The sequence below is a fragment of the Ochotona curzoniae genome, unplaced genomic scaffold, assembly GCF_017591425.1.
Source record: "Ochotona curzoniae isolate NIBS_2020 unplaced genomic scaffold, NIBS_Ocur_1.0 scaffold_1037, whole genome shotgun sequence".
Classification (NCBI taxonomy): domain Eukaryota; kingdom Metazoa; phylum Chordata; class Mammalia; order Lagomorpha; family Ochotonidae; genus Ochotona; species Ochotona curzoniae.
Window position 1 is genome coordinate 24,219,209 of NW_024467083.1, and position 27,420 is coordinate 24,246,628.

The 27,420-nt window shown below is 50.1% G+C and overlaps 1 protein-coding gene across 1 annotated transcript in view; it reads right to left on the reverse strand.

The window, feature by feature from the left end:
* IGSF3 (immunoglobulin superfamily member 3) overlaps window positions 1-27,420 on the reverse strand; it is an 83,787-nt gene that overhangs the window by 44,901 nt on the left and 11,466 nt on the right. The window lies entirely within an intron of this gene.

Here is a 27,420-nt window from a genome sequence, read left to right on the forward strand (position 1 = left end):
AGAAACTAACCCTGGGGCCCCATCCCAGTGACCTAACCTAATTCAATCACGGCTGCAGGCTCTGCCTCTACACACTCTAGTTGGACTAATTTCCCATCTTCTTAACTCCATTAACTTAAGATGCTGGGAATTAAACTCAAACCATATTCAAATCACCCAGAGATTGGCACTATGACTCAAAGATGAATTTCTTGACATTTGAAAAAATACTTTTATATACAGACATATATAACCATCTTTACATATGGCAACACTCATCTCTTTTTACATAAACTTTGTCATCCCTTAAACTCACACACTTGATTTTCTCCTTTGATGCTTTCAAAATCAAATATAATCTAGTTGTTTCCTTCTAGATAGCTGTAGAGTATTCCATCATGGTATACCTTAATGGACATTTACATAAGTCACCAACGCTTCTCTTTTTACCTGCCTTCAACCTCTTGCCCTCTGCTTACCTAAATATACACATTCATCCAGCTTCTCTCTCCATGACTCTGAACATCACTGGGAAAGTCCTGAGCACTGACACCACAGGGAAGATACGCAGAGTCATCTCTGGGAGCTTAGGAGTGAGCACTGGTACAATCACGTCACTCAGAATCAGCAAAGGTTGACAAGGTTCCTGTTGGCAACACTCCCAGATGTCTCTGGCTTTCATCTTATGCCATGTTTGGCCCCTAGTTGGCCCCAAAGACCACAGCTCTAGCTCTTCCTCTCACTGTCACTCATCTCTTGCCAGAACCCACCTTCCCTGGAAAAGATAGGGACAGCACACTTTCAAGCTCTCCTCATGCTCCCTCCCCATCCCAAGAACAGCAAGGCAGAGGCCAGAGGGAGGAAAAGCAGGCCTCACAGCAGTCACGCCCACAAGGCAGCATCCAATCTCTATCAGTCTTCTATTTTCTAGACCAGGGGAAAAAAAGATGGGATCAGATTACTGACTCTCCCGTAACCACTCTCCCGGTAATTACACAGACCACTCTTCCTTTCCACCCAGTTTCAAAGACAGTGGAAACAGCTGCATGTCAGGCCTCCTTTAAAGAGAGCAGGCCGCATGGCACCACTCTCGGCTGGGTCCCGTGACTTCATGAACCACAGGCTGGGCATTCCAGTAAAAGGACTGTGGTATCTCGGACGCAGCACTGCCTCATTCCTTAGCACAGCACATGGCTCCTAAGAACCACTGCTACCTCTACTTAGGGCTTTGCTTCTAAGCCTGGGGTACCCCAGATGCTCAGCCTGAGGGTCTGCTTGACAGACTACCCTCCCAGCACCTATGTCCTCCCCAGAGGTCCCTTTAGGACGGGTTGGCTCACCCAGCAGGGGGGTGGGGGAGCTGGAATCCCCGCATGGCAAGTCCCAGGGATGAAGGCCTGGCCCCATCTTCAAGAAGCTCACAGTCTGTTGTGTCCCTCACCACAGTAGCCCTACATTCCATCTCCCAACCCCCAGGCTGTGGAGAGCAAAGCAACAAAGTGAGGGCTGGCCAAGCACACAGGCTGTGACCCTGGGACTGCAGAGGAAACTCAAGGTACCACCACCCCAGAAAAGCTGTCTTTTCCCAAACCGTTCTAGGCCTCTAACCAGCACTTTTGCAAGGCCATTGTTGATGAGCCAATGGGATGAGCTGTGGGGTGTTGGCTGGATACTAGCCCAAGTGGCAGGGGAGCTGGTGGGTGGGGAAGGGCAGCCCTGGGAACACACCATAGCCCAGCTAAGTCTCCAAAAACCAGAAGTGGAAAACCTGTGTGACGTCACCCTCCTCAGCACAGGTCCCCAGAGTCATCCAGGGACACATCCTCACTCAGCCACAGCTTCTGCCATCCAAATACCCAGCTCATAGGTGTCTGCTATTGCACTCACCCCTGCAGGACCCGGTTGGACTCAGTTTTTTACCAGGTTCCCAAGGCTAGGGGAACCACTGTGATATGCAGTTCATGCCAGCTGAGTCCAGCTGTGTTAGCCCAGCTGGACATCTGTATCACATTACCTAACACCCAGGGACTGTGAGGGGGAACACAGAGCCACTGTGGGTGGCCAGACAGCCTGCAGTATGTCTAGCACACTCACACAGCATGAATGCTGAAAATAAATAGCTGGGAGTATAGACACTACTTCTGGGAATTTTCCCACACACCTGTTACTTCTGATAACCCATGGCCATTCCTTTCCCCTCATGATGTACGCCCTTGGGAGCTGTTGGTTTAGTCTTCATGCTCTGCCCTGGTCTGTGGTTACACATTTCCAAACTGAATTCAAGGCGCATGTTTTCAGCATGACGACTGGGAACAGGAAGTGAGGGCTGGCTCCCACTCACTGAGCACACAAAGAGATCAGCATCACAGATACACACACAGCAGAGCCCAAGAGGTAGAGACTTGTTCACACAGCACCCCAACAACGGGGGGCCTCTACACAGATGGGTAGGTCTGTGTAGTGGGGAGATGGGGAACTTCCAAAAGGACAGAGTAAAATGAGGGACAACCACAAAACCGGTTACGTGGTCTACAAAGAAAGAACTATTATGGCGAAATGTTATGTAGGCATTAACAAAATAATAATAATGGGGCGAACACAGTGGCACAGCATGCTAATCCTCTAAGACACAGGCATCCCATATGGGTACTGGTTCACATCCCAGCTGCTTTGCTTCCAATCCAGTTCCCTGCTTACAGACTGGGAAAGCAGCAGAGAATAGCCAAACCCTTGGGACCTCAAATCCACGGAGACTGTCAGAAGTTGCTGGTTCCCAATTTTGGATTAACCCAGCTCTAGCAGTTGCAACCATTTGGGAAGTGAACCAGCAAATGCAAGATGTCCCACTCTGTCTCTCTTCTCTCCTATCCTCTCTTTACAACTCTTTCAAGTTAAATAAATAAGCCTTTAAATCAAAGAAAATGAGACTGGTGTGTGGCATAGCAAGTAAAGCCACTGCCTGTCGTTCCAGCATCCCATATGTGTGCCAGTATAATTCTTGGCTGCTCCACTTCCAATCCAGTTCCCTGCTAATGTGCCTTGGTATCCATGTGGGAGACCAGGAGGAAGCTCCTGATTCCTGCCTGGCACACCCCAGCCATTGCAGCTGTTTGGGGTGTGAACCAGCAGAGAGAAGACCTCTCACTCTCTCTCCCTCCCCACCCCTCCTGATACGAAACTTTGCCTTTTAAGTAAATAGAATAAATTTTAAAATCACAGAGAAGGCACGGGAATTAGGCACACTGCTTCGGATGTCACACTCCATCTCAGAGCACCTGGCCTGAATCCCAGCTCCTCTGTTTTTGATCTTGTTTCTGGGCAATGTGCACCCTGGCAGGCAGCAGGAGATGGTCCTAGTCCTTGAGTTCCTGCCGCACATGTGGGAGACCCCAAATGGAGTTTTATATCTATCCCTGACAACTGCAGGCAACTGGGGGAGTGACCCATCAGCTGGAAGATCTCTCTCTCTCTCTCTCTCTCTCTCTCTCTGCCTTTCAAATAAAATGAAAATAATGTTTTAAAAATGAAAAAAAAAAAGTTGTGAACACCTAAGCTGCTGCAAGCACATTACCATGTAAAAGGCTGCAAAAGGGTCTGAAGGTATTTTTGTAAAGAGAGACACCCCCTTGTTCCCACACAGCTCCATATGTACACGGGAAGAATATGGATGGGGCCAATGTGTCAGAACATCCTGGAGGGTGGCTGTGTGTGCCTTCTGCACACTGGTTAGGCTGCCACGTTACAAGGACAAATAGTCAGAAAGGCTTGCTTGGACCACCTGGCTCAGAGAACCTAAAAAGGAGATCAGAGTGGGGCGAGTCTTTCCGTGCTGTGAATCGGAGATTATGGATGTGTTAAAAAAGAGCAGGTGGCTGAGCGCCATGAGGCGGAGGGCAGAGGGGGAGTTCACATGAAATAGCAAAGTCTTGGAGGAGAAACCGACAACGACATGGACTGCAGCCTGATGGGCAGGTGTACGTCCAGACCTGGGAACTCCTGGTTGAACAGGTTTGACCTCATTGACTTGTCTTTTTAAGCTGTTCAATTGCTTTCCTAAAACCTTGTTATTTTGGGAATTATTACACTTCCAATCCCAGGGTGCTCCCCTGCAAGCCCTCTATCACATCCCTCTCATCTTGGTGCTGCAGGAACAGAAGCCACACCCCCTGATGAATACCACCCTTCCAAAATACACACAAAGAAGGCACCTAAATGACAGCCAGCTTGAGGAATCCAGAGAAAGCAGAAGTTTAGACATTAACACGCAGGCTGCCGCAGACTTTCCCAGGGCCAAGATGTGACAGACAGCATAGGGCTGTTTCTAAATCCCCTGTCAAGAGCAAGCACCCTGCAGGAACAGAGATTTCATGATTTGAGCTTTGAACATGTGCTGCCTGGTCTGACAAAGCAGCCAGGTTCAAAGCTTCTGCCCCCTGGGGCAAACCCAGCCCAGACTGGGTCAGAGACTCGCCAGGCACACCCTCCTAATTAAGGGGCAAGACTCGGGAAGCCCTCACAGGAAGCAGACACAATGAGATGCCTCCTCCTCAAGCAGCAGCTATCTGGACCCAGGCACCATCCAAACCTACACCATCGGAGCTTCATTACCAGCATCTCCTCTTCAACTTCACAACCATCTTGTGCCACAGAAGCACAGGTCCCTGGATGAGATGAGGCTTAGGAACACACTGGCATAGTGGGATGCAGAGCCAGCCTCACAGCCCACAATCTCTGACCCTAAGTTCCTTTGCCATTGATACACTGCCAATGCTTAGCTGGACCCTGTGTTAGGCTGATCAGCTGTAAGACCCTCCCAATTCTCACCACCTGGGGTGGAGAAGCAGGTATGCTATGGGCATATCATGAAGGACGTTCAGAGGTCACAGAGCAAGGGTTCCCCTCCCCAACAAAGAGCAAGGCCAGGCTTCCTGGAAGGGAGATTTTTTTTGTGTCAGGTTCTAATTAAACTGAGAGAGTTCTGCTTGCCAGGGAAGGGGCACCAGATCTCAGCAGGGAGCAGCCACAGGAAGAATTGAACAGGCACAGTTTGACACTGATGGGTAGCAGGTGCATGCAAGAGGAAAGACCAAGATGCAGCAGTAGAAAGGTGGCAGATGCAGGGTGCCACACTCAAGAGTAAAAGCCCAGCCCTGGGGCACTGCAGAGCCACTGAGGGGGAATGAACAAGGGCATCATATCCTTGGCATGCCTGGAGAAGGTGGTTTGGCCAGCAGTGATAGAAGGGAGCCCTGGCAGAAAATCCTGAAGTGATGCAGGTGAGGTCTGCTGATGGCACCCATTCCAGCAAGTCCCTAGGGAATGAAGTGATGGTCTCAAAGCACAAATGTTAAAAAGATGCAAGCAAGAGGCAAGAGCACACGGTGGAGGCAGAAGGGAGCTGCCCTGACAGTTGCCCAGGTCTTGGGCAACCGTTGGGTAGAAGCTGATGAGACCGTAACTGCACAGATCAGCTATCGTCAGGCCCCTAAAACAATCATTTCCCCACACAGCTCTCCTGGGGACGGTGGGGACAGAGACCATAGAGGGTTAGGAAGGGCAGGGGCACAGACAGAGTCATAAATACAGGAGGTGTCCCATTGGCCGTGGTAACCCAGCTATCGACCTAAGAAAAAAGCCAGGAGACGGTTCATTCACGGCCACTTTCAAATGCCTGGTATTCGACCCTAAGCCTCCACCAGCTGCAGACCCCATAACTCCCAATGAGCTTCACTCACCACAAAGGTCAAAGCCTAGGGAAAAGCCACCAAGGGCAGAACCACATTCCTGGAAAACAGCAGAAACTAAAGCCTTCCCAGAAGCACCACAGAGTAAGGGTTCAGGAAAAGCCTGAAGGGTTTAGTGAGGTAGGGCAGCAAGGTCCAATTTACAAGCCAAGCCTGGTCAGGAAGGTCCTGATGCCCAGAGGTGTGAAGGCTATCAACCTGCCCCTCCACACTGAAAACACTTAGGAGGAAATGAAAACGGAAAAACACTGACCATCCCCAAAGGCCTCCCACCCCTTGAGTGCTGATAGCTAGTTATCAGCTGCCTTTTGTGCAACTGCAGGATGAGATAGGGATCTGGCGGGAGGTGTGCCAGCATCTCTTCCTGCATACTGTCATTGCATGGTGACATGCTCTCCAGGATTTAAGCAGTGTCTCAGAAACCACTTTCAAGATAACTGCAGAATAACTCAGGGTAGCATATGCAATGAGGGGGTCCTCCAGGGTGGAGAGTGCCAACCTGGAAGGCAGCAGTGACAGGTGGATGCTGAAGGATTATATTTTCATTCTTCTCGGCCATCCCTTTGCAGGCCTGTATCTCTGTCTCCCCAAGAGCTCAGAAAGGGCTTTAAAGGAAATCCATGCTCTGGGATAGGGAAAGGGGGGTGGCCATGGAAGTGGCGGGCGGGGGGGGGGAAGAGGGCAGAGAGAGAGACTGCAGTGCTCATTAACTCACAGCTGACCTTGTCTAGCAGGATTAACTCGTCATACCTGTACAGCCCACAGCCCGGCCCCCTGTGCACCTGCTGCCTGCCAATACCAGAGAAGAAAAGGCCACAGTGAGGTACAGGCAGGCAACAGTAGAGACTTTGAAAGCGTGCTTGGTGCCCACGGTGAGGGATGGTGACACAAGTGTGTTTACCAAGCAGCTTATTTACTTGCAAAGACAAAACTTCAGCAATCAGAGACCCTGGGGTCTTGCGTGGTGAGTTTTCTCGCTGCAGCCACCTCTACCAAACTCATTGTAAAGTAATGAATTTTGTGGACCCTCACAGAGTAAAAACAGCTTCAAACGCCATGGATCAATGCTGCAGTGACACAGCCTTCAGGAGCTATGGAGCCGCGCCTGGGTACCACACGGAGTTCAGCTACAATCTGTCCCTTTTTATACCAACTAGTAGGAAGGACTCAGGGCTGGATCAAGTGCTCTCCACCTCTCACTCCCAGGAGACGGGGTCTTGGTGGGTCACGATCCCTCCCAGAAAGTACAGCAGAGTTGGCTTTGGTTTGTGGGTGATTTGGGAGGGTGCTGAGGATGGAAGAAAGGAGACTCTCTGTATAGTCTTTTCATATCCTCCATCCATAAAAATCTCCTTTCAGCTCCAAGATGGTGTTAAGTTTGTGAGAGCAGCATTCAGAGACTCCTGGCATTCATTGCCCTATGCCAGAGAAAGGTACATGCCAGTGGTCCAAATCCCAGAAGCATGATCTCAGGGTAAGAAAATACTTACACTGTACAATAGAACATAATCCAAGAATGAAGAACCACTGTGGAATGGCCTGGGCTTGAATTAGAAACAGGACTTAAAATTACAGGTTCAGAAAAGGCTTCCTGGGAATGCAGGGCTGAGGTTAGCCCTGAGGCTGCCGGCAGCGCCTTCTGAGGTGGGAGGATCCTCCCAGCTATGGCAGGGTCTCTGTGCCACCGAAGACAAACCAGAAGTCAAAGAGCAACAGCAAATGCGTCCTGGCAGTGTGCATGCGCAGCACCAGTCAGCATCAACAAGGCAGGGGTGGGGAGGATCAGGCAGGGGCAGTCTCTTCAGGATGCACCAGGACCCAGAGTCAGCCCAGCTTTCTTCTGGCTCAGGAGTGAAAGGCAGACTTCATCGCACTCCCTTTCCTTTTCAACTAAACACGTGTACCTGCATTCCCTATTCAAATGTAAATGCCTAAAATCTGCATCACAGAGAAAGGCACCAAGGAGACAATAAAAACAAGTGATTTTACCTTTCTTCTAATAAAATCTGTTCCAAAAGCTGAGGAAAAAAGGAAGGGTGGAGAAAGTAACTGGAAAATCTGATCCAAACCACCTTTTCCCTATGCCCTGGGGTCCACATCCGCCTCACAGCACTCAATGGCAGGCCTGGCATCAAGCCCAAGCACCACTCTCCCACTCCTTGGTCACCTGCAGCCTCCTCGCCCGCCTCATGCCCAGTTCTCGGGATGTTCCCCACGTCCCCCAGGCTGCAGGAGGGTCCTCCACTCTCCTTGGCCCATAACCCCTCAAGCTACGGCCCATTTTCCAGTGTCGGCCATTATTGGCTCCTTCACCTCTGCTGTGCCCACCAGGAGCTGCCTTTCCTCGCTCTATGTCTGGGTCGACTGTGGTGCTGGCAGAAGAGACACTACGGCCTCAAGGGTGCATAAAAGGCAAAAGGGCTTCTGCCGGCTTGCTGTGGTCATGAGCTTGGAGCCCTAAGCCATCGGGAGTGGGGTGGAGGGGAGAATCAGAAGGGGTTTGGTTCAGAAGCCACCATCCTACAAAGGAGCCAGGGTTAACCTGCAGCTGTGAACACTTGAAGCTGCCCCATACAGGTCCCCAGCTTGCAAACTCTCTGGGGTCCTAAACCCCCTTGTGTCTTTCCATGCCAATGGGCATCACATGGGAAAGATCAACCACCAAGCCCACACTTCAAGCCTTCACCTACAGAATTCACCAGAGAGAACAAAAGGACTTCTGTTTTCAGCCCCTAAGACCTGGGCTGCCTTGTTAAGCAGCTTCAGTTAACTGTGCTGACACTATCAGGTGCCTGTGCCCCAACTCTCACTCACTTCACATTCTTGCTTTTTACTGGCTTGAAGTCACTGAGTTCCACCTAGCCCTGTAGGCTCCAATCCCAGATAGTGGTTCTGGTCAATGCACTGTCTGTCCCTCCAGTAGAAGCAATCCCTGGTTCTTTGCATGGCATAGAGTTGCATTCTTCTTCCCCCATTTCTCCATTCCCTTCCTGCCACCCCCTTGGCCCATGGAGCTGTTTATTACCATACTTCTGGGCTCCCACCCAGCAGCCTCAGCTCATCTACTTCCCCAGGCCTCTGTGCCCAAAGCCCAGTACCTCGCCCTTCTCAGCTGCCCACTTGACACAACAGAAGAGACTATTTTTTGTTTCACACCCACGATGTGCCAGAAAAGACTTGAGACAGCTTGAGCACAAAGAAGTCTCATCCCCAAACACCACCATGACCATCCTCTTTTTGGGGTCTCTGGTCTGCACCCACAACAGGAAGGCCAACTTGCCCCTGCCAATGCCTCGCCATGCTCCAAAGACCGCTTATCCAGTCACCTCCACTGGGGAGCCTTCCTTGGTGCCCCAGGTAGGCAGTGGTTTTCCCTTGTGTGTGGGTGCCCGCCACTGCAGGACAGTCCCTCCCCACTCCCCTCACACAGGCCTGCCAGCTCACTTCCTCTTAAACCTGTCTTTGTGTGGCCATCTGCACCTCAGACACCAGGAACCCAGGAACTCCTGGGATGACTCAACAACCCCTCAGCAACCCCAAGGCTCCACCTCATAGGTGCCTCACTCCACCCCTACATCTGCTCCTCCTGAGAGGCCCCTGTCCTGGCAAAACCTCCCTACACCATGTCTACCTACCCTCTGTGAGCTAAGGTGTGTCTGTGAGCATCTGTGGGTGTTCGCAGCCTCCTGATTCAAGGTCTGTGCTCAGGTGCCCTTTCAGGACTCAACACATCACCAGCTGGGCTCATGACAGCCCTTCCTGTTCAGGACAGCTTTGCATGTGGTCCTTGTGCCTGAAAGAAATGCTCTTAGAGCAGGCATTATGGCCCCGTAAGGCCTCTACTTGCAATGCCAACATCCCATATGAGCACTGGTTCATGTCCTGGCTGCTCCACTTCTGATCCAGCTCCCTGCTAATGCACGTGGGAAGGTTAAAGAAGGATGGCCCAGGTGCTTGGGCCCTTGCAACTCCCATGGGAGATGCAGGTGCAGTTCCAGGATCCAGGCTCGCCTGGGCCAGACCCAGCTATTGCAGCCATTGGGAAGTGAAGTGATAGAAAATTTCCCTCTCACTCTCTCTTTCTCTCTGCCTTTCAAACAAGTAAATCTTTAAAAAAAAAAAAAAAAATAGTGCTGGGTCCAGTACAATGGCTCAGTGGCTTAATCATTGCCTTGCAAGTGCTGGGATCCCATATGGACACCAGCTCATATCCCAGCTGCTCCATTTTCCTTCCAGCTCTCTGCTTGTGGCCTGGGAAATCAGTAGGGATTGTACCAAAGTCTTGAGACCCTGTACTAGCATGGGATGCTCAGAAGAAGCCCCTGGGCTCCTGGCTTCATATCAGCTCAGCTCTGGCCATTGTGGTCACTTGGGGAGTGAACCAGTGTATGGAAGATCCTTCTATCTTCTCTCTGTAAATCTGATCTGCCTTTCCAATGAAAATAAATAAATCACTCTAAAAAAAAAAAAACTACTCTCTCAAAACATTAAGGAAATACACAATGATATTCCCAGTACGAAAGTCTTAAAACTTCGAGAAAAAAAAGTATTGATCCTGCAGTATCCCCAGCTCTACCGTGTGAGATCTAAAAAGAACTCAAAATTATCCACTGAATGAGCAAATGAATAGGTAAATGGTGCTGGCTCAGCTCCTGACTGGGAGGAGCTGAGTTTTGCCAAGCCCCCTCTGCCTCAGGTCCAAGGGAGGCCTGAAGGTCGTAGCCTCAACCCAAGGTGAGCAGCCAGCCAGGGAGGGGAGCTTGGAGAGCCCCCATCTTCTGTCTCGTCTCGCAGTCCAAGGCGCTCCTTCTGTCCAGCTCTGGCTTTCTCACCACCCACCCCTTCCACATTCCAAAGAATTCCACGAGAAGTGCTGGACAGCATCCAAGAGGATTTTTCTTCCTGGCTTTAAAACGAATTGTGACAAATGGCTCCCCAGATCTACTGGGCCATGGAGCTGAGCAGATGGGACTGCAATTCACACCATTAACTTAAATCCTGTTCGATGCTGTTTCAAATTAGGGCATGTTATCTAGAAATTACAAAAAGCATTGTTGGGCAGGGGGGTTGGGGAAGAGCTGTACTGGGAAGTAAGAGGTGCCAGCAGGTTCATTTACATCCACTTGCTCCTAGCCATGCTGGCTGATCACAAATCTTTATTCACTCTCCCTGACCAGAAGTCCTGACCATCTGGCAAATGATGGATTCTTGGGGCCAGCAGCCTAACCACCCACCCAACCTTGACCCTCTTGCACCTGCAGACACCTGCCTGTGGACGCACCGATGGCAGCCCAAGGGAACAGCTCTAGCAGAAGGTGCTTCTTTCCTCTGAATCGAAACTGCGCCCAGAGGTCCTGGACCCAAGATAAGCCTTATCCCTTATGTATTTTATTTATGCCACACACTGGGCATAGGACACTGCTGTAGGCATTAACACTACAGAAAGCTGCCAGAGAACGGAATTCTCATGATTGTACTTCGATTGGTTCAGTTTCTTTCTTTTTGTCTTTGGTCAGCCTCCAGTCTGTTTCTGGGCCCCAAACTGTGTGACACAGGACTGGTCTGATTAGGGCAGAACAAACAGACCACTATTTCACACAATTGGCTCCTGCCAGCTGCCTTCACACGTCCCACAGCTTCCCCAACCTGCACTGGTGCTGCGGGATCCCGAACCTGGCATTAAACTCTGCCCTGTCCTAACAGGACCCAGGCCATCAGCCGATCTCATCAGGATCAGCTTGAGACCTCCTTGCACTATCTATCCACTTGCTGAACCTTCTTGTTTTAAAGTTACAGAGTTGATTTTTTTTTTTCATGATTCAAATGAGAGTGATTTCTGCCTTCATTAAGTCCAGCCTTTAAAAAACATACAACAAGGTCAAGAACAGAACCGTGCAACATCCCAAAACAGCCAGAGAACTGTGCAGCTGCTGCTTAGGCACCTGATCTCCTTGCTTAGGCAGTGCACGGCACCTGTCCTGTAAGGATTACATCCACTCCCAATACATCCACAGCAGGTAGACTGTACGTACTGATCTGAGGGCAAATCGTAGGCATATTAAGAATGAAAAATCAAAGTGTGTGACCCTTGCTGTGCTTCCTTCTGAGGTCCCTGGCAGACTGACAGGCTCCAGGACCACAACTCCCCGCTCTAGTCTGCTCATCTCTGAACCATGTCACTCTCCCCAGTATCTCTTATTTCACTGCCACCATCACCAGCCTACTCCCTCTGCCCTCTACCCCTGTTATTCCACCCAGGAAACCAGGACCAGCAGGTCCCTCATGGCGGTTTCAACCCAGGTGAGCCACTGTTACATGGCTCCTCTCAGTTACATAAGACCCACACTCATCATCCTCTTGGGACTCAAGGCTTCTCAACTCCGACCCCAAGGTGCTTGTCCAATGTGACTACCTCGAGCTCTCAGAAACCACCCCACGTGGTTGCTGCTGTGGCCCCCACACCCACCAGCAGTCACTTAGACCTGTACATTTTTGCTTATAATGCATGCCATCTGTTCTGAGCTGATGAACTAAAAACGAGAGGACGGAAAGAAGAGAAGAGGAGGAGGAGACATGACAGAGAGCTGAAGTGAACAAATGGAGAGACATACAACACCAACATCGGCACCACCAGGTCTTGCCAGCACTTCCCACACACACGTGCCTGAGGCACACGACAACATCAAACCCCACAGCCAGAGAACCAAGTAGGTATCGTTCTCTTCTCTGCTTGCAGGTGACTGTGGTTGCAGGTGACTGTGGTGCTGAGGACTCGAGTAATCTGCCCAAGGTCTGTGCTCTGAACCATGTCACCTGCTTTGCTGCATACAATAGAGCATAGATAGAAAGACGGGAATGGAGGTGAAGTGGCCCAGCAAAAGCCAGAGCTGGAGGGGCTGGTGAGGTGGACTCGCATTTCAGCAGCCACTCCTTGCCCCCTGTCTAAATCCTACTTCTCTCTGCCAGGCTCAGCACAGCTCTGTCTCCCCCCAGCCCGCTCCCTCTATCCTTTGCAAACCACAGGCATGGAGACAGGTGTTAACCAACTGCAGATGACAAGAGGGAAGCTGCATCGAGGATTAGCGCGCACAGCAGCGGCAAGCAAGGACCGCTCCCCCACTTCATGTTGCTCTTAATACCTCCAAAAGCGAAGAGAAAAAAGTGCCGCCACTTCTACTTCTTTCCCAAGCTTGTTGCATCAAATCATTAGGGCTTCATTACCTGGCTTTCTCCAGCCATTAATCTAAGTGCTGGGATGCTACTTAAGAGTCACGGGCCTCTAGGAATCCATTAAGAGTTGGGTGATCCATGACCCACTGCCATTTGGCGATAAAGAAAATGGGCATTTTCTCAGAACCGGAAAACAAACAATGCAGAGTTCCTTGGCCTTGGTTAAGACAATGACATCACATGACAAGAGCAGTCACCCCAGCTCATCAGAACGATTATGTATTTCTTCCGTTGATTTGTGAATACAGACCCAAAAGATACAAAAGAAATGACTGCACATGTGGGATCTGTCAAATCTTCACATTGTGCCATACTGGCTTCTTTCTCAAGCCAACCAGCAGGAGACTCCACTCACATCCCTGTCTTCTTCCCTCTTACCCCCACCAGAAATGAAAGCCTCCTGAATTGAGTATTGATCACCCCCACACATTTACACTTTTCCTACGTACATGTATAGCTATAAATAACTCAGGGAACACCTGCATGTCTCAAAAGGGTTAAGAACAGGGTCACACTGCATGTACTTTCTCTCTCTCTCTCTTTTATTCTTTGACAAGAGTAATCCAGGGTGGCATGTGTCAGTCTGGTGTACTCATTTCAATTCTGTATGTCATACTCCTCCACGGTAGTACTGTTTGTGATCTGCAGCACAATTTACTCACTTTTCTGTTGTTAAACTTCTATGCTTTCCAACTTTTCACTACAATATTCCTGAGAATGTTCTATCTCCAATCACACCAGGCAATACTCAGTTGGTCTGCAACATCAGGAGTCAGTTTATACTCCCAACAGCACTGCCCAAGTGTTTCTCATGTTTCCTGCCTTCACCAACTCTTGGCATTGTTTAGCTCTGACATTTCTACCAGTCTGATGGAGAAGAAACATTACCACCTCGTTATTCTGAAAACCAACTTTCAATAGGAAAGTGAGCTAATAATAGATGCAGCTTAACAGACTCGAGTTTTCAAGAGTACATAAGAATACAATAAGTGTTCCTTGGATCTACTTCAAAATAATACAGGGAGGGGTAGGAAAGTAAGTGGAGCAAAAGATTGGCCAGAGCTTATCACGGTTGCAATGAGTAATGGGGGCGGGATGGGATGTCTATATCCTACTCTCCCCACTGTAGTATTTTAATTTTTTTACAATAGAAAATTCAAAGAAGAAAAAGAAGAGCTTGCAAGGCAGCCAAGCAAAGTGGGGAGAGTACAGCAGGCATCCGGTCTGGTAGTTCCATCTCCCAATGCCAAGGTTCAATTCCTGGCTGGAGCCCCAGCTGGCTTCCTGCAAACGAAGATTCTAGGACACGGCAGAGAAAATTCAGGTTAACTGGGGTCTTGTCACCCCATGGAAGACCTGCAGTTCAGTGTAGTCTGGGACATTGTGGGAAACTGGGCAATAACTCAGAGGATACATGATTCATTCATTCTCTCTCTCTCTCCCCTTCCCTCCACTCACTGCCTATGATGCTAGCATCCCATATCGGCACCAATTTATGTCCTGGATACTCTACTTCCAATCCAGATCCCTAGTAATGGCCTGGGAAACAAGAGACAAGAGCCCAATTGTTTGAGCAAAACCCTGCCACCCACATACCCAGAAGCTCCTGGCTCCAGGCTTCAGCCTGGGCCAGCCCTGGCCATTACAGACATCTGAGGAATGAATGAACCATCTTCCCTTTGTAGCTCTTTCAAACAAATAAATTTTTTTTTCGATTTTTTTTATTGCAAAGTCAGATATACAGAGAAGAGGAGAGACAGAGAGGAAGATCTTACATCTGATGATTTATTCCTCAAGTGGCCACAACAGCTGGTGCTGTGCCGATCCAAAGCCAGGAGCCAGGAGCTCTTCCAGATCTCCCATGTGGGTACAGGGTCCCAATTCTTTGGGTTGTCCTCAACTGCCTTTCCAGGCCACAAGCAGAGAGCTGGATGCAAAGCGGGGCTGCCAGTACTAGAACCGGTGCCCATATGGGATCTCGGTGCAGGCCACCACACTGGGCCCTAAGTAAATCTTTTTTTAAAGTTTTTAAATTTAGAATGTGCAGAGCAGTGGAGTCATTAGAGAACAGACAAGGAAAAGGAGGCTCTGGAAGAGCTCCTTGCTGCTTTGATTTAAATCCAGAGTTGGGAACGAATTCATCAAAGTCACATTCCTGATACCCCCTTGCAGTACTCAATGGAAGAAGAGAAGGCAAGGGAGAAATGCAACAGTGTGAATAAATGGCTGGGAACAGGGATGCTGGTGTGCTGGCCCCACCAGCAGCATGGCAGCCGCACTTCAGGACCCTCTGTCACCACTCCCTGCTGGGCCTTTGGGCTCAGAGGCTGATGTCAGCAGAGCCAGCAGGCCCAGCAGGGCCAACAGGGCTGCACGTCCGGGAGCCCTCAGAAAACCTGCTTGGCAGAGTCATCCTCTGTAGGGCACTCCCCCTGGGAAATCCATGGGTCTCCCCCATCTTCCCTCAGGGTCCTCACTCCTACCTCTGCCCATGAAACAACCACAAATCAGGAGGCTCCAGGGTTTCATCTGTGCCTACAGAATTCATCCCAAAAGTGCAAGTGTGAACACCAAGAGGCACTGGGAAGCTCCGACCCCAAAACGCAATGAGAAAGCTACCCACAGCCCTGGGTTGATGAGCCAGTCCCACCCCCACATTTTATAGAAAAGGAAGCCAAAGGTAACCTGCCCAAGCCCACACAGTTCCTGACAGTGGCTCAGTGAGCCCAGTTGTCCCAATTCCCAGATCCATCCAGGGTCGCAATCCCAGCTTTCCTTCACCCAGGCCTCTAGGTTCATTCCAATAATCCAGCTTGGGTCGAACACTCATCAAATACTCTTCAGAGGTTCGGCCCACACTCCCAACAGTTCCTCCAGGATTCTTGGTACACTTATCATTGTCCACCTGAGAGAGGCAACAGGACATTTAAATGTGGGCACCTAGGCACCAGCCAGGACGCCAGCCTGCGTCAGTGGCTCCTAGCCAGACAGGGTCCTCCAGACCATCACAACACAGTCAGGGCCAGAACAAGGAAGGGAATAGCAGGTGGCTTCCTGTTAGTTTCTCCTCCCCAGTCATAGCACCCAGGAAGTCTGCCCCAGCCAGGTGTCACATTGTCACATGTGCAAAACGGGCTTTGGCATGAGGCCGATCCCCCCCAATCCCTATGAAACAAGGCTCACAGTTTCTGTTCCCATTGAGGAAGCTCAAGTCCACAAAGGTCAAATGAATTAATCCAAAGTCATCAAGTCAGTAGGAGTCAGGGAAAGAACAGGAAGCTGGAGCTCTGGGTGGATGCCAAGCCCAGCATGTTCCTCTGCCTGGCTGGACAGTTCACAAGCAAGTCTCCGCCCTGCCCAGGCGCGTGCAGCCATCCCCCGAGGCTGCAGCATAATGCCCGCTGCAGGACCAAGTCAACAGTCCTGAGAAAGGGGGCCCCACTCCCCTACATCCAGGCCCAAATGACCAGTGGATGCCACTCAGACAACGCTGCCACAAAGCAACCCATGCATCCACACACTCACTCGACCCTCATTTCCTTCTTTCCTTCTCTGCATTTCCCAGAACACTGTAGAACTGAAATCTGATAGTGCCTCGTTGGCAAAGGACTCTTTTCAAAAACATCAGTCCCTAGAAAGCAAGACAGCAAAGTGCTGTCTGCAGAGGCCAACTCTGAAAAGTGAGCTCCAAACTGGAGTGCAACCCCCTTTAACTGCAGTGACCGCCCAAACCACAGTGGCTCTGGCAAGGCCCTTGTGCCAGCACACAACCTGGCAACCACAAGAACACATAGACCATATCCCTTTGCCACGCCATGGCTTCTGCTTCCGGGTTCATTTGGGAGAAGGTATCTCCTATCCCAGCTCTGACCAGGAGCAGCAGCAGAAGAGCCCAGGAAAGGTGTAGCCATGAGCTGGTGATACAGCAGTAACTGTTCACGGGTGGCCAGCAGCGGAAACGCCACCAGTGATGAGACCCAGAAATGAGCCCTGAGAGCAGACCGGGCAGAGGGGGACTTGTGGCAGGTGGCCACCAGAGCAGGCAGCCCCGGTGACAGTGAACAAGAAACTTCCTCATAGGACTTCCATCACCCAATTAGCACACAAGGACTACACTTTCCTGGAAGTCCTGTAGGAAAAGGTTAGGCTCGGCCCACACTAACACCTCAGCAGCTGGTGACCTTAGGGCATCCAGAGAAGCACCCCCCCAACTGAAGCCCAGCTGCCAGGACCTCTTCCTACACATGCTGGTGGCATTGTGGGATGGAGCGGCTACTTTGGACAACCAGCTGGCAATTTCTTAACAAAATTACACAGAGCCGCCAGACACGTCAGCAATCCCACCCGTAGGCATCTGCCCAACAGAAATGAAAATCTCCATCCTCACAGAGCCCTGGGCAATGCTAGCAGCTTTATTCTTGAGAGCTCCAAACTGCAAACAACCCAATGCTCACCCGTGGACCAACAGAAAACGAAGTGTGGTATAGCCACATGATGGGGTGTTAAGTCACACACAAAAAAGGCATAAACCAGACACGCACACATATCACTCGGATCAATCTCAAAAGTACAATGTTGCATGAAAAGAAGCCAAATTCAAAAGACCCCATCCCCCACAGGATCCCAGCACAGCACATTTTGGAATACATAAAATCGTAGTGATGTCTAGCGCCATAGTCTAATGGCTAAAGTGCTCACCTTGTATGCACCAGGATCCCATATGGACGTGGGTTTGTGTTCCAACTGTCCCACTTCCCATCCAGCTCCTTGCTTATAGCCTGGGAAAGCAGTCGAGGAAGGCCCAAAGCCTTGCAACCTTGCACCCATGTGGGAGACCCAGAAGAAGCTCCTGGCTTTGGATAGGCTCAGCTGTGACCATGGCAGCTACTTGAGGAATGAATGGGCAGATGGAAGATCTTCCTCTGTTTCTCCTTCTCTCTGCAAATCTGACTTTCCAACAAAAATAAATAAATCTTGAAAATAAAAAAAGTGGTGATGTGGGCCACCATTTCGGTATTTCAGGTTAAGCTGCTACCTATAATAACAACTTCCCATATGAGTGCTGGTTCAAGTCCCTTGCTACTTCACTTCTGATCTAGTTCCCTACTAGTATACCTGGAATAGCAGTGCAGTATAACTAAAAGTGCAGTGGAGTATAACTAAAAGTGGCTCCCTGTAGCCACATGGGAGATCTGCTTCCTAGCCTCTGCCAGGCTCAGCCCTGGCTGCTGAGTCCATTTGGGCAGTAAAACAGTGAAGACACTCTCCCTCTTTGTGTCTCTCCCCCTCTGCCTGTAGCTGCCTTTCAAACAGATAAGTAAGTCTTAAAACAAAGTTGTGAAAGCCTTAGATTACCCCAGTGCCAAAGCCCCGAGTGGGGAGGAACCAGACAGAGACTCAGGGCCATATGGGGGTGAAAAAACGTTCAATATCTGATGATCTTGCTGGCTGCACAACTGTCAACACTGAAGAACTGCACACTTAAAATTAGTGAACTGTGTTATATACAAAGCATACCACAAAAAGTAGATTTTAAAGCACTATGTTCCTTCTCCTTAGCTAGAGCTCAAAGCAGTGGCCAGTGTTATGACTTGGAGCAATCACTTCATCTTGACGGGTCTCAACTCCTAACACTCCCCTGGCTGCTGACAGATGAACTCAGAGGACATGAGTAAACCCACAGGGCCAAGGGCATGTGGGGGATGACAGGTGTCCCCTGAAGGAAACTTTCAAACCAGCAGAGCCAGGGACCAGCCAAGGGCTCAGACAAGATGCTAAGAAGAAAGCCTGGTATGATGGCTCAACTGGCTAAATCCTCCCTTTCTAGCACCAGGATCCCATTGGGGGGGGGACAGTTCATGTCCTGGCTGCTCCACTCCCTTCCAGCTCCCTGCTTGTGGTCTGGGAAAGCAGCAAAGAACAGCCCAAAGCCTTGGGACCCTGCACTTGTGTGGGAGACCTAGAAGCTCCTGACTTCAAATGGGCTCAGCTCCAGCATTATAACTATTTGGGGAAGTGAACCAGCAGATGGAAGATCTCTCCGTCTCTTCTTCTCTGTGTAAGTCTACCTTTCCAATAAAAATAAATCAATCTTTAAAAAAAAAAAAAGATGATGCTTTGGAGAAGGCATGATGAAGGCAGAGACCAGCTGAGCCTGCAGCACAGCCTGGGTGGGGCAGCAGTGAAGCCAAGGATGGGGCTTCTGGGGGGAGGAGATGAGAGACAGCAAGAGGCTGGGACAGCACAAAGCCCGGGATGGGAGGGCCTTAGATGCCACTGACTGATGTGGCCATTCTCTCCTGGTCAGCCTGCTGAGGCCCCAGACCTCTCATTGCCTCCATCTTAATGAGGGGTCACATAAGTACCTTCCCCCAGTGGCGGCAGCCGCAGCTGACAGCACATTCGGGCTCAGACACAGGGCAGAGTGGGAGTGGGACAAAGTCTCCTCTTTGACATACTGTGATGTATTCCTACCCCACCACTGCTGGCAACCTGAAGCTCTGTGATATGGACAGCAGGTGACAGCTCTGTCATTTCCCACAGGCACTGGGACAGAGAGAACTGGCAAAACAGCTGCTGTCATTCTTTTTCAGAGGAAGATGGTGATGTCTCGGGCACGGGACCAAAGACTTCTAGGAAGTTTCAAAAGGTCTGGAAGTGCACACTACCAGTTCTGCAGTGTGTCTAATTCTGCTTCACAAGCTCCACTTATCAACCAAAACAGGCTTGGCCTGAGCTCACAATCAAGTAGAGAATTTTCTCGAGCAGAACTAGAACAGGGCAGCAGGTGGCACTGAAGGGTGTTCACGGGAAACCAAGACTGCCAGAGGCAGAATCAAGTGAGCTGTCAAGGGTGACACACAGAGGAAGGCAGAGAGGGCTGAGCTGCCTAAACAAAGGCAGCTGGATCCCTGGGTCTTGAGCCAGGGCCACCACCAGGACAGCCTGCTAGCTGCCCAGTGAGTTCCTGCCCATTAGATGTCTTTGCTTCAAGTAACAGAACCTGGGTCATGCAGCCACCACCTCAACCCACCCCACCCTGCTACCAGCCACACAGTGATACATCATTCATTTGCCCCAGGATCCCTCTAATTAGATACTCTACGATTACCTTACACTCAAATGGCTAATCAGGTCCTCCCTCACACAGAGCCCAGGAGACTCTCTTGAAAGCACAAGGGACAAACCCAAACAAAGGAAATCCTAGGGAACAGGTGCAGGAACAACAGGCCCCAAGGACTCAGGAGGCGGAGGGGAAGGGAGAGGGGTAAGAACCAAACAAGTATACTTTACAGGGGCCTTTGGAAACAACAGTGTGGAAACTTGGGGGGAAAGGTGTGGTTGAGAGGCCAGTGCGTAAAGCCACCACCTGCAGTGCTAGAATCCCATATGGATGCTGGTTCGAGTCCTGCCTGTTCCACTTCCCAATCAGCTTCCTGCTAATGACTTCAGAAAGCAGTGAAAGACGGCTCAAGTGCTCTAGCCCTTGCTGCCCATGTGGGAGACCTAGAGCTCATGGCTCCCAGTTTCAGCCTGGCCTAACCCTGGCCATTGTATCCATCTAGGGAGTGAAACACAGAATAGAAGCTCTTTCTCTGTAACTCAACTAACTAAACAACTTTTAAAAAAAATACAGCTGAAGGTAGACAGTAGAGCCTACCTAGGCGGGAGTGGGCAGTCACTTCAAGCTGCCCAACTCTCCAAGGTCCAAGGCTGGTGTGAATCAACAGCCAGAATGTACGGGCATTGGCTCAGACTTCTGGAGGCCAGCGACAATGGCCTCAGCAGGACGGAAACAGAAACAGTGAAAGATCCCAAGGGTCCAAAGGTTAGGCCTTTATGGAGAACACCTACATGTACTGTGGCCTGACTCCAACCTCCACTGGGCCACACCATGCCCAAGCAGCCTGTGGCTAGTCAGCTGACCACGGTGGCAACCCTGTGTGCTAAGCACCCTGCTAAAGGCTTTCCTTGACTGACAACATTTTCCCTCACCCATCACCCATCACTCTAGTAAGCACCTCCTATTGTCTTACAAATAAGCAGTCAAGAGTTTGCTAAGAAAGTTGCTCTACTACCATACTGTGGATTTCACATAGGATCATCCAAGGCTGCCTGGGTAGACAGATGCATGGCTGTGCAACTAGAGGGATGGACGACAACGAAAGGCTGGGCTGACAGGGCTCCAGCTGCTTTCTGAGAACAGGGCAAGAATGAACGGAAAGGTCCTGACCAACACTTGGGACACATGGTTTTGGGAAAGGCACTGGATAGAACAAGGGTGCTACCCCATCTATAGTTTCAAACTTAACCAGAAAAGCCCCTGAGTGGGCAGTGTAGGCTGACCCAGCCTGAAGAGTATTCTGGGTTTATGGGGCAGAAAGGCTCAGTCGCGGGAGAAGCAGGCCCAGCAGGCAGGTCCCACACAGGGCGGCAGAACCGGCGCCTCTGCCGTCACCAACGCCTAGCCTGCAGCTCCTTTGTGTCTCCCATGCTTTGTCTGAAGCAAGATTAGACCCAGATCTGCACTTTCACTGGCTGCCTGACGAAAACCAGATGCCAAAAGCCTCCCAGCACTCGGTGGGGCCCTCTGCCCTCTGGAGAACCATGAGTCAGCCAGGCAGAAGCAACACAACCCCCTAACAAAGGGCGCAGACTCCAGGCTCTGGAGCCTGAAAGAAAAGGCGGCACGTTTCGTAACTTTGGAGACTACAAAGACAGGCTGAGCTCCTTCCCAGGCTCACCTGGAGGCCCAAGGCTGTTTCCTGAAGCTCCAGGCTGATTAAGATGCACACAGCGGGATGCCAGCCACCAACACATTCCCCCAGGCAAGCCGAGTGGCACTCTAAAGACGGCAGCCACCTAGATAGCAAAGCTGGTGCAACCTCCCCAACCCCAATCCCAACCGCCCCACCGGAAGCTGAAGGGCTTTCAGGCAGCCCAGCTGGAAACCCACCCTCCAAACACACTGCCAGTCCTAGAGGTCGAATGAAAGTCATCCATTCCCTGCACGGCCGGAGCAAACCAAAGCAGCAGGAAAAAGAAACTGCGACCTGTGGACCTCCCTTCCACACAGATGCTGGACACAGCGGCCACTTACCACCACTGTCATGGGGGTGGGGAGGGCTGTCCCTAAGCCCCCAACTTCTCATTCCCAAAGTGGTACGCACATCCTCAAATTCAAAGCCTCACACTTCATTCTTCCATCATTATCTCAAAACCCCAACAACAAGAACAGTCATCTCTTCCCACATCAGTCATTGGCACATTTCTGAACTCACACCACATTCAAAATCCTACCAGTCTTCTACCTTCTTTCACCGGTCACTTCATCCCTTTACAACTTGCCCCACATACCCTCCTGTCACCACCAGGTTTACTACCGGCTCAAACCTCAACTCCCACCCCTGGATTAAGCCAGTGATTGACAGTCACTCAGCTTGCATTTCCTCCCTTCCCAGTGTCCTGGTATGCAGCTCTACAATCCCAACCCTGCTTCCCTGTCTCTAGGCCTTAGGGCCAGCCCTGCTGAATCTGCGGAGCAGTGCTGGGTCCACCCTTGTCGCTACAGGTTTGCACTGGCTTTTCCTAGCCACATCCTCAGCCTGTACCGGGATCTGCTCCAAACCCCAGCTCCATGCTCCCATCTGCCCCAGCACACCTCTCCTGCAACCCACCGACCACAGCACTGAGTGCTGCTCTCAAAGGCAGGCTTCTCCCGGTGATTTGAATGGCACTGTTTTGCAGAGGAAAAAATAGCATTTCACATTGTTTTGAGTGTCTGATACAGACCGCCTTCAATAACAAGCCACAAAACACCATTTCAGCTGCCTAAAGTCAGAAAGACAAAAAAAGATGGAGGTCAGAATGTCCTTCCCACCTGTTCCTCACAACAAACTTCACATTCCTCATGGTCATACAATAGCTGCCTCGCTTCCAAAAATCTAGTAGAAGTAGCTTTCATTCTCTGTCTCCCTTTCTCTCTGTGTGAGCATGTGCCTATGTACATGCTTAATACTGACTGATTTGCAAAACAGAGTGATGGAGGAGAGAGCTCAACCTTCCATCTTTGGGTTCACTCTCCAAATGGCCAAAAAGGCCAGTGCTGGTCCACACTGAAGTTAGGAGCCAGGAACTCCATCTCGATCTCCCACATGGTACGAGGAAGCCAAGCACTTGGACATCCTCTACTGCTTTACCAGGTATATTGGGAGAACAGTTGGACCCAAAGCAGGACAGTTGAGTCTCAAATCAGCAGTCATATGAGATGCCAACATTGCAGGCAAAAGCATAACCTACCACACAACAATGTTGGCCTGTGTGTGTGTGTGTGTGTTAGGAAAGAAGACATCTCTCCCAGAATTCCCAACTGACTTCCAATATCACATTAACAAAAAATGCGCTACCCACCCACATCTACACAGGCCTCCCAGACTGACAGCTCAATCAGCACTGGCCCCAGGGCTGGACGCAGGATCGTTTTCCCCTGAGTCCACATTGACAGGAAATGTGGCATCCAAATGAAAGTGAGCCCTGCCAGCAGGAAGAGGAAAGAGTGGGCACTGTGTAGGCCACCAGCGGGGTCTGCCACCAACCAGGGCCAGAGCCCCATCCTTTCCCTTCACAAACAGGCCCCATCCTGTGTTGGCACCCAAGGACGCCCACCAAATAACTGTGGAATTGAGCTCAACTAGAAATTATCCCATGGATGAGAGGAAATAGCGTGACTCACAATAGGATGAGTACAATTGCACATTTGTACATAGAAACCGGAAAGAGAGCCATGAAGTCCAAACAGATGCAAAACCAGTTCTCAGCAGAGAAGGGTTAGGAAGCTCTGGCCAAGCCCTCGCCTGGGCCCAGCTCCCAGATCCAGTTAGGAAGCAGGCACTGGGCCAGGGTGCTGGGCTTCTCTCAGAGGACACACCTGGACCCTCTCCTCAGCTAAACCCTTGCCTCCACTGAGGGGGGAGGGGAGAGCAGAACCTGCTCCACGGTGTAGCCACAGCCCACCAAGCAGCAGGTCCATGCTCACGAGGAGCCTCGTGACAAGGGCTATCCCTGCACCTGTCCAAGAACTAAACATGGCGTGGGCACATACCAACCTGAGGAGTGTAGGGACTCTGACCTGGAAGTATACATTCACCCTCACTCAGGCTTAAAGAGACAGCGATGCCAACAGCTCTGTCTTCCTCCTTCCCCAGCAAGCCAGCAGGCCCTGGCTCTGCTTCAATCTCAGCTTTCCAGCCTATTCCCCCAGCCTCCCTGGGCTCCTGACAGCACTCCAGACCAAAGGACTCCTGTAGGCTGGAAATATACCAAGACCTACATAGACAATCGGAGGGACTCAGGATCCCCAGTGCCACAACTACCCAGGACTCTGTCCCAGGCCCACAAGTCCCAGGCATTTTGAGTTTTTACATACCATAACTGGCATTTCCTCAGCTAGAGGAAAGCGTGTTAAATGCAGTCTACTACAAGACCTCTTCAATCAAGACACACATTCAACATTCAACATACATACAAATGACTCGCAGGTTGAGCCACAGGCCACTGCTGATACTTACTTGACTTTCTTGGTTTTTTTTTTTTTTTTTTTTTTGGCCTATTAAGAAAAAAAAAAGAAAAGAAAAGAAATGGCCCTGTCCTAGAGTTCACCATAATATTTACTCTATGCCAGGCAACAGCCAAGGAGGGGCTAGACAAACAACGCAGACACAACCCCTGTCCAGGTGGAGTGTACAGCCTGGTATAATAAGTCACTCCGAACAAAAGGCATGCGTGCCCAGCTTCCCAGCTGTAATCAACCAAATACACTGTCAACAATTATGCGTTTACACCACTATTTCTTTGTTAGCCTACAGACCATAGTTTTGTAGACATCCTAGTACACAAGCACGTGGTTAACAGACTGGCAAAGATGGCTGTGTCTCCACCTTATCATTCATGGCCAAGCACACAAAACACATCAGATGCTTGCTGAACCTATTGGATGCAACATTCCAAGGCAGGTGCAGTGGGAGTATTTGGCAGACAGACCTGACAGTCTAAGAAAGTAAGGATCCAAGATGCTGCTGATGTGGCTGATAAGGTGCAGTCAGGTCTTTATTCAGCACATAAACTACCGCACACTGGGGGGTTCCAGGGGACTATTTAGAATACTTAAAAGAACAAATGCCTTTCAAGCACAATCTAGTATTTCAGAAACAGCATTTACATAAACAATTGGGCCGCTAATTGCAAATCATTCTTATTTCTCTCCTAGAGCAGGATCCCCCAAGGATCTTTATCAGGCACTCTATTAGCCTAGTTTGAGTTACAGTATTTACTTTGGAGTAATAACAGCCACATCCTTGAAAAATATTTGGTAATTCCGGGCATTTTACTAATTTAAACTAATCCTCCTCGTTAGTCTGTATTGTTGGAAATGTTATCATTCTATTAGGAGAAAAGTACCGAGGGCTGCACTTAGAGTAATAGTCACCACATTCTTTCACAGAACTCTTTGGGAGCAGAAGCCTAATACCTGGAGGAGGCAGCAGGTAGAAACAGAAAACAAATGACAATTTCAAGAGCAACCAGACAGGCCACACATGGATGGAGTAGCATTCAAAGTCTTAGCAAAGCCTAGGAAACCCTTGACCTTTGGATGAACCTGATTAAATAAAAATTATCAAACACCAGGGAGCAGCAAATCTCTTATCTATGAGAGTGCTTCAAAAAGTTTAAAGAAAAATGGAATTATAGGATAGGCTTATTTGGGTGCCCCCCCCAAAAAAATCCTGAAATCCATGTATAATTTTTGTCATAATACTTTTCAATATTTTCACAAACTTTGTAAAGACCCCTTGAATGCGTGGATTTCAGTGTTTTGTTGTTGTTGCTCTTATTTATTTTTGCACCAAAATAAGCTACTGTCCTATCATTCCCTTTGCTACAGATGTGTTGAAATGCCCTTGTGTTCCGCAGCATCTGCCTGTCAGCCAGCCCGGGGCACACACAGCCGGGCCCATGAATGAGCGCGGACAGCCTCTTCCTGTGAGTCTGGCCTTTCATTGTTCTGTACACCAGCACGGAGACTTAGTAACACAGTGCTCACATTCACGAAGCATCTTGAACTCTCTTGACATGGCAAGCGAACAGCAGGCCCTGTCCCCACGCTGCAAGCATCTGCGGCAGGCAAGGAGCACACCAGGTCTCTCCAAAGGGTGCCAAGGTGCCCGTGCAGCCTCCTTTGCAGAAGCTCTCCAATCTCTCCGACGCAGGCAGGCTCGGTCATGGGGCTGGGGGAGATTATGCTCTGAATGTCTTAAGAGATTAGTTACTTAAAATCCTCCACATGACTTCAGTCATCCCTGGTACAGATCACAGAGTAAAAGCCGCCTTGATGAGAGCTGAAGGCCTATACATTTGCAAAAGGCAAAATATGCAGAAGAAAACAGGAATCAGATTACTGATGGGCGCAGCACCAGCTCCGGGACACCAGGGGCTGCTGAATAAATGATGACAAGGAGGCACATCCTCCTGCAGTAAGCACATATTCACTATGAATACCACACCGCAGCCCTCAAGGCGCTCAGATTTACTTACTTTCCACTAAGGCAGAGATTGGATCTGGCCTTATCCTCAAAGGAGGCCTGGCTCTCCCCAAATTCCAAATATGGGAAATAACAACTCCGCAGGCTTGGTGGGGGCAGGAGGGGGAAGGCCAATGTTTGTATTGCGTAATGTTTTAATTAAAACAAAGACGACCACGTGCCCTGGAGTCTCTTTCTCATCAGGGGCAATTTCCAACTCCCCTGCCTTCTTTCTCTCTCTAATTTTTCGCTGTTCAGGCCACCAGTCTCATCCTCCTAGCACAATAATTCACCTTTAAAATAATGGGATTGGGCCTTAGATCTGTTAAGATCCTCCTGGAATAAACTCACATCCAGAGGTAGATGACTTCCAGACCTGCTTTCTCCCCTCTGCAGGGTCCCTAGTTCAGAGGACTCCCGGCTGCAAGCCATCACAGATCCCAGGCCAAGAGGGAGAACCAGCCGGGCAGGGTGCTGTGCAACACGCCAGCTGCCCTTCTTTTTTCCTTTGGTAGTGAAATAGCAGAAAACAGATTGCAAACCTGCTCCTCAGCAAACTCTCTTGTTCTGAGCCATCAGAAGACATCGAGAATCTGTCCAGCAAATCATCTTTAAACAGTGGCATGCGGGGGTCTCCTGGATTTTCGGGTGAGCCCAGAGCAAATCTATCTGCACAATCACTCCTCAATATCATAACAAATGCATCCAAGTGTGTGGCCCAACTCCCAACAGCCCAGCCATCCTCAGACCAATGCACAATTGCTGCCAAACAAAACAGACACAGTAAACCAGCAAGACCCTCCAGAAGTTCCACTTGCAAAGACTCCTGGGAGCAGCTCTGGGCCATGGCAAGTTTCCCCAGGGGCCTGCAGACTTGGTGGACAGGAGGA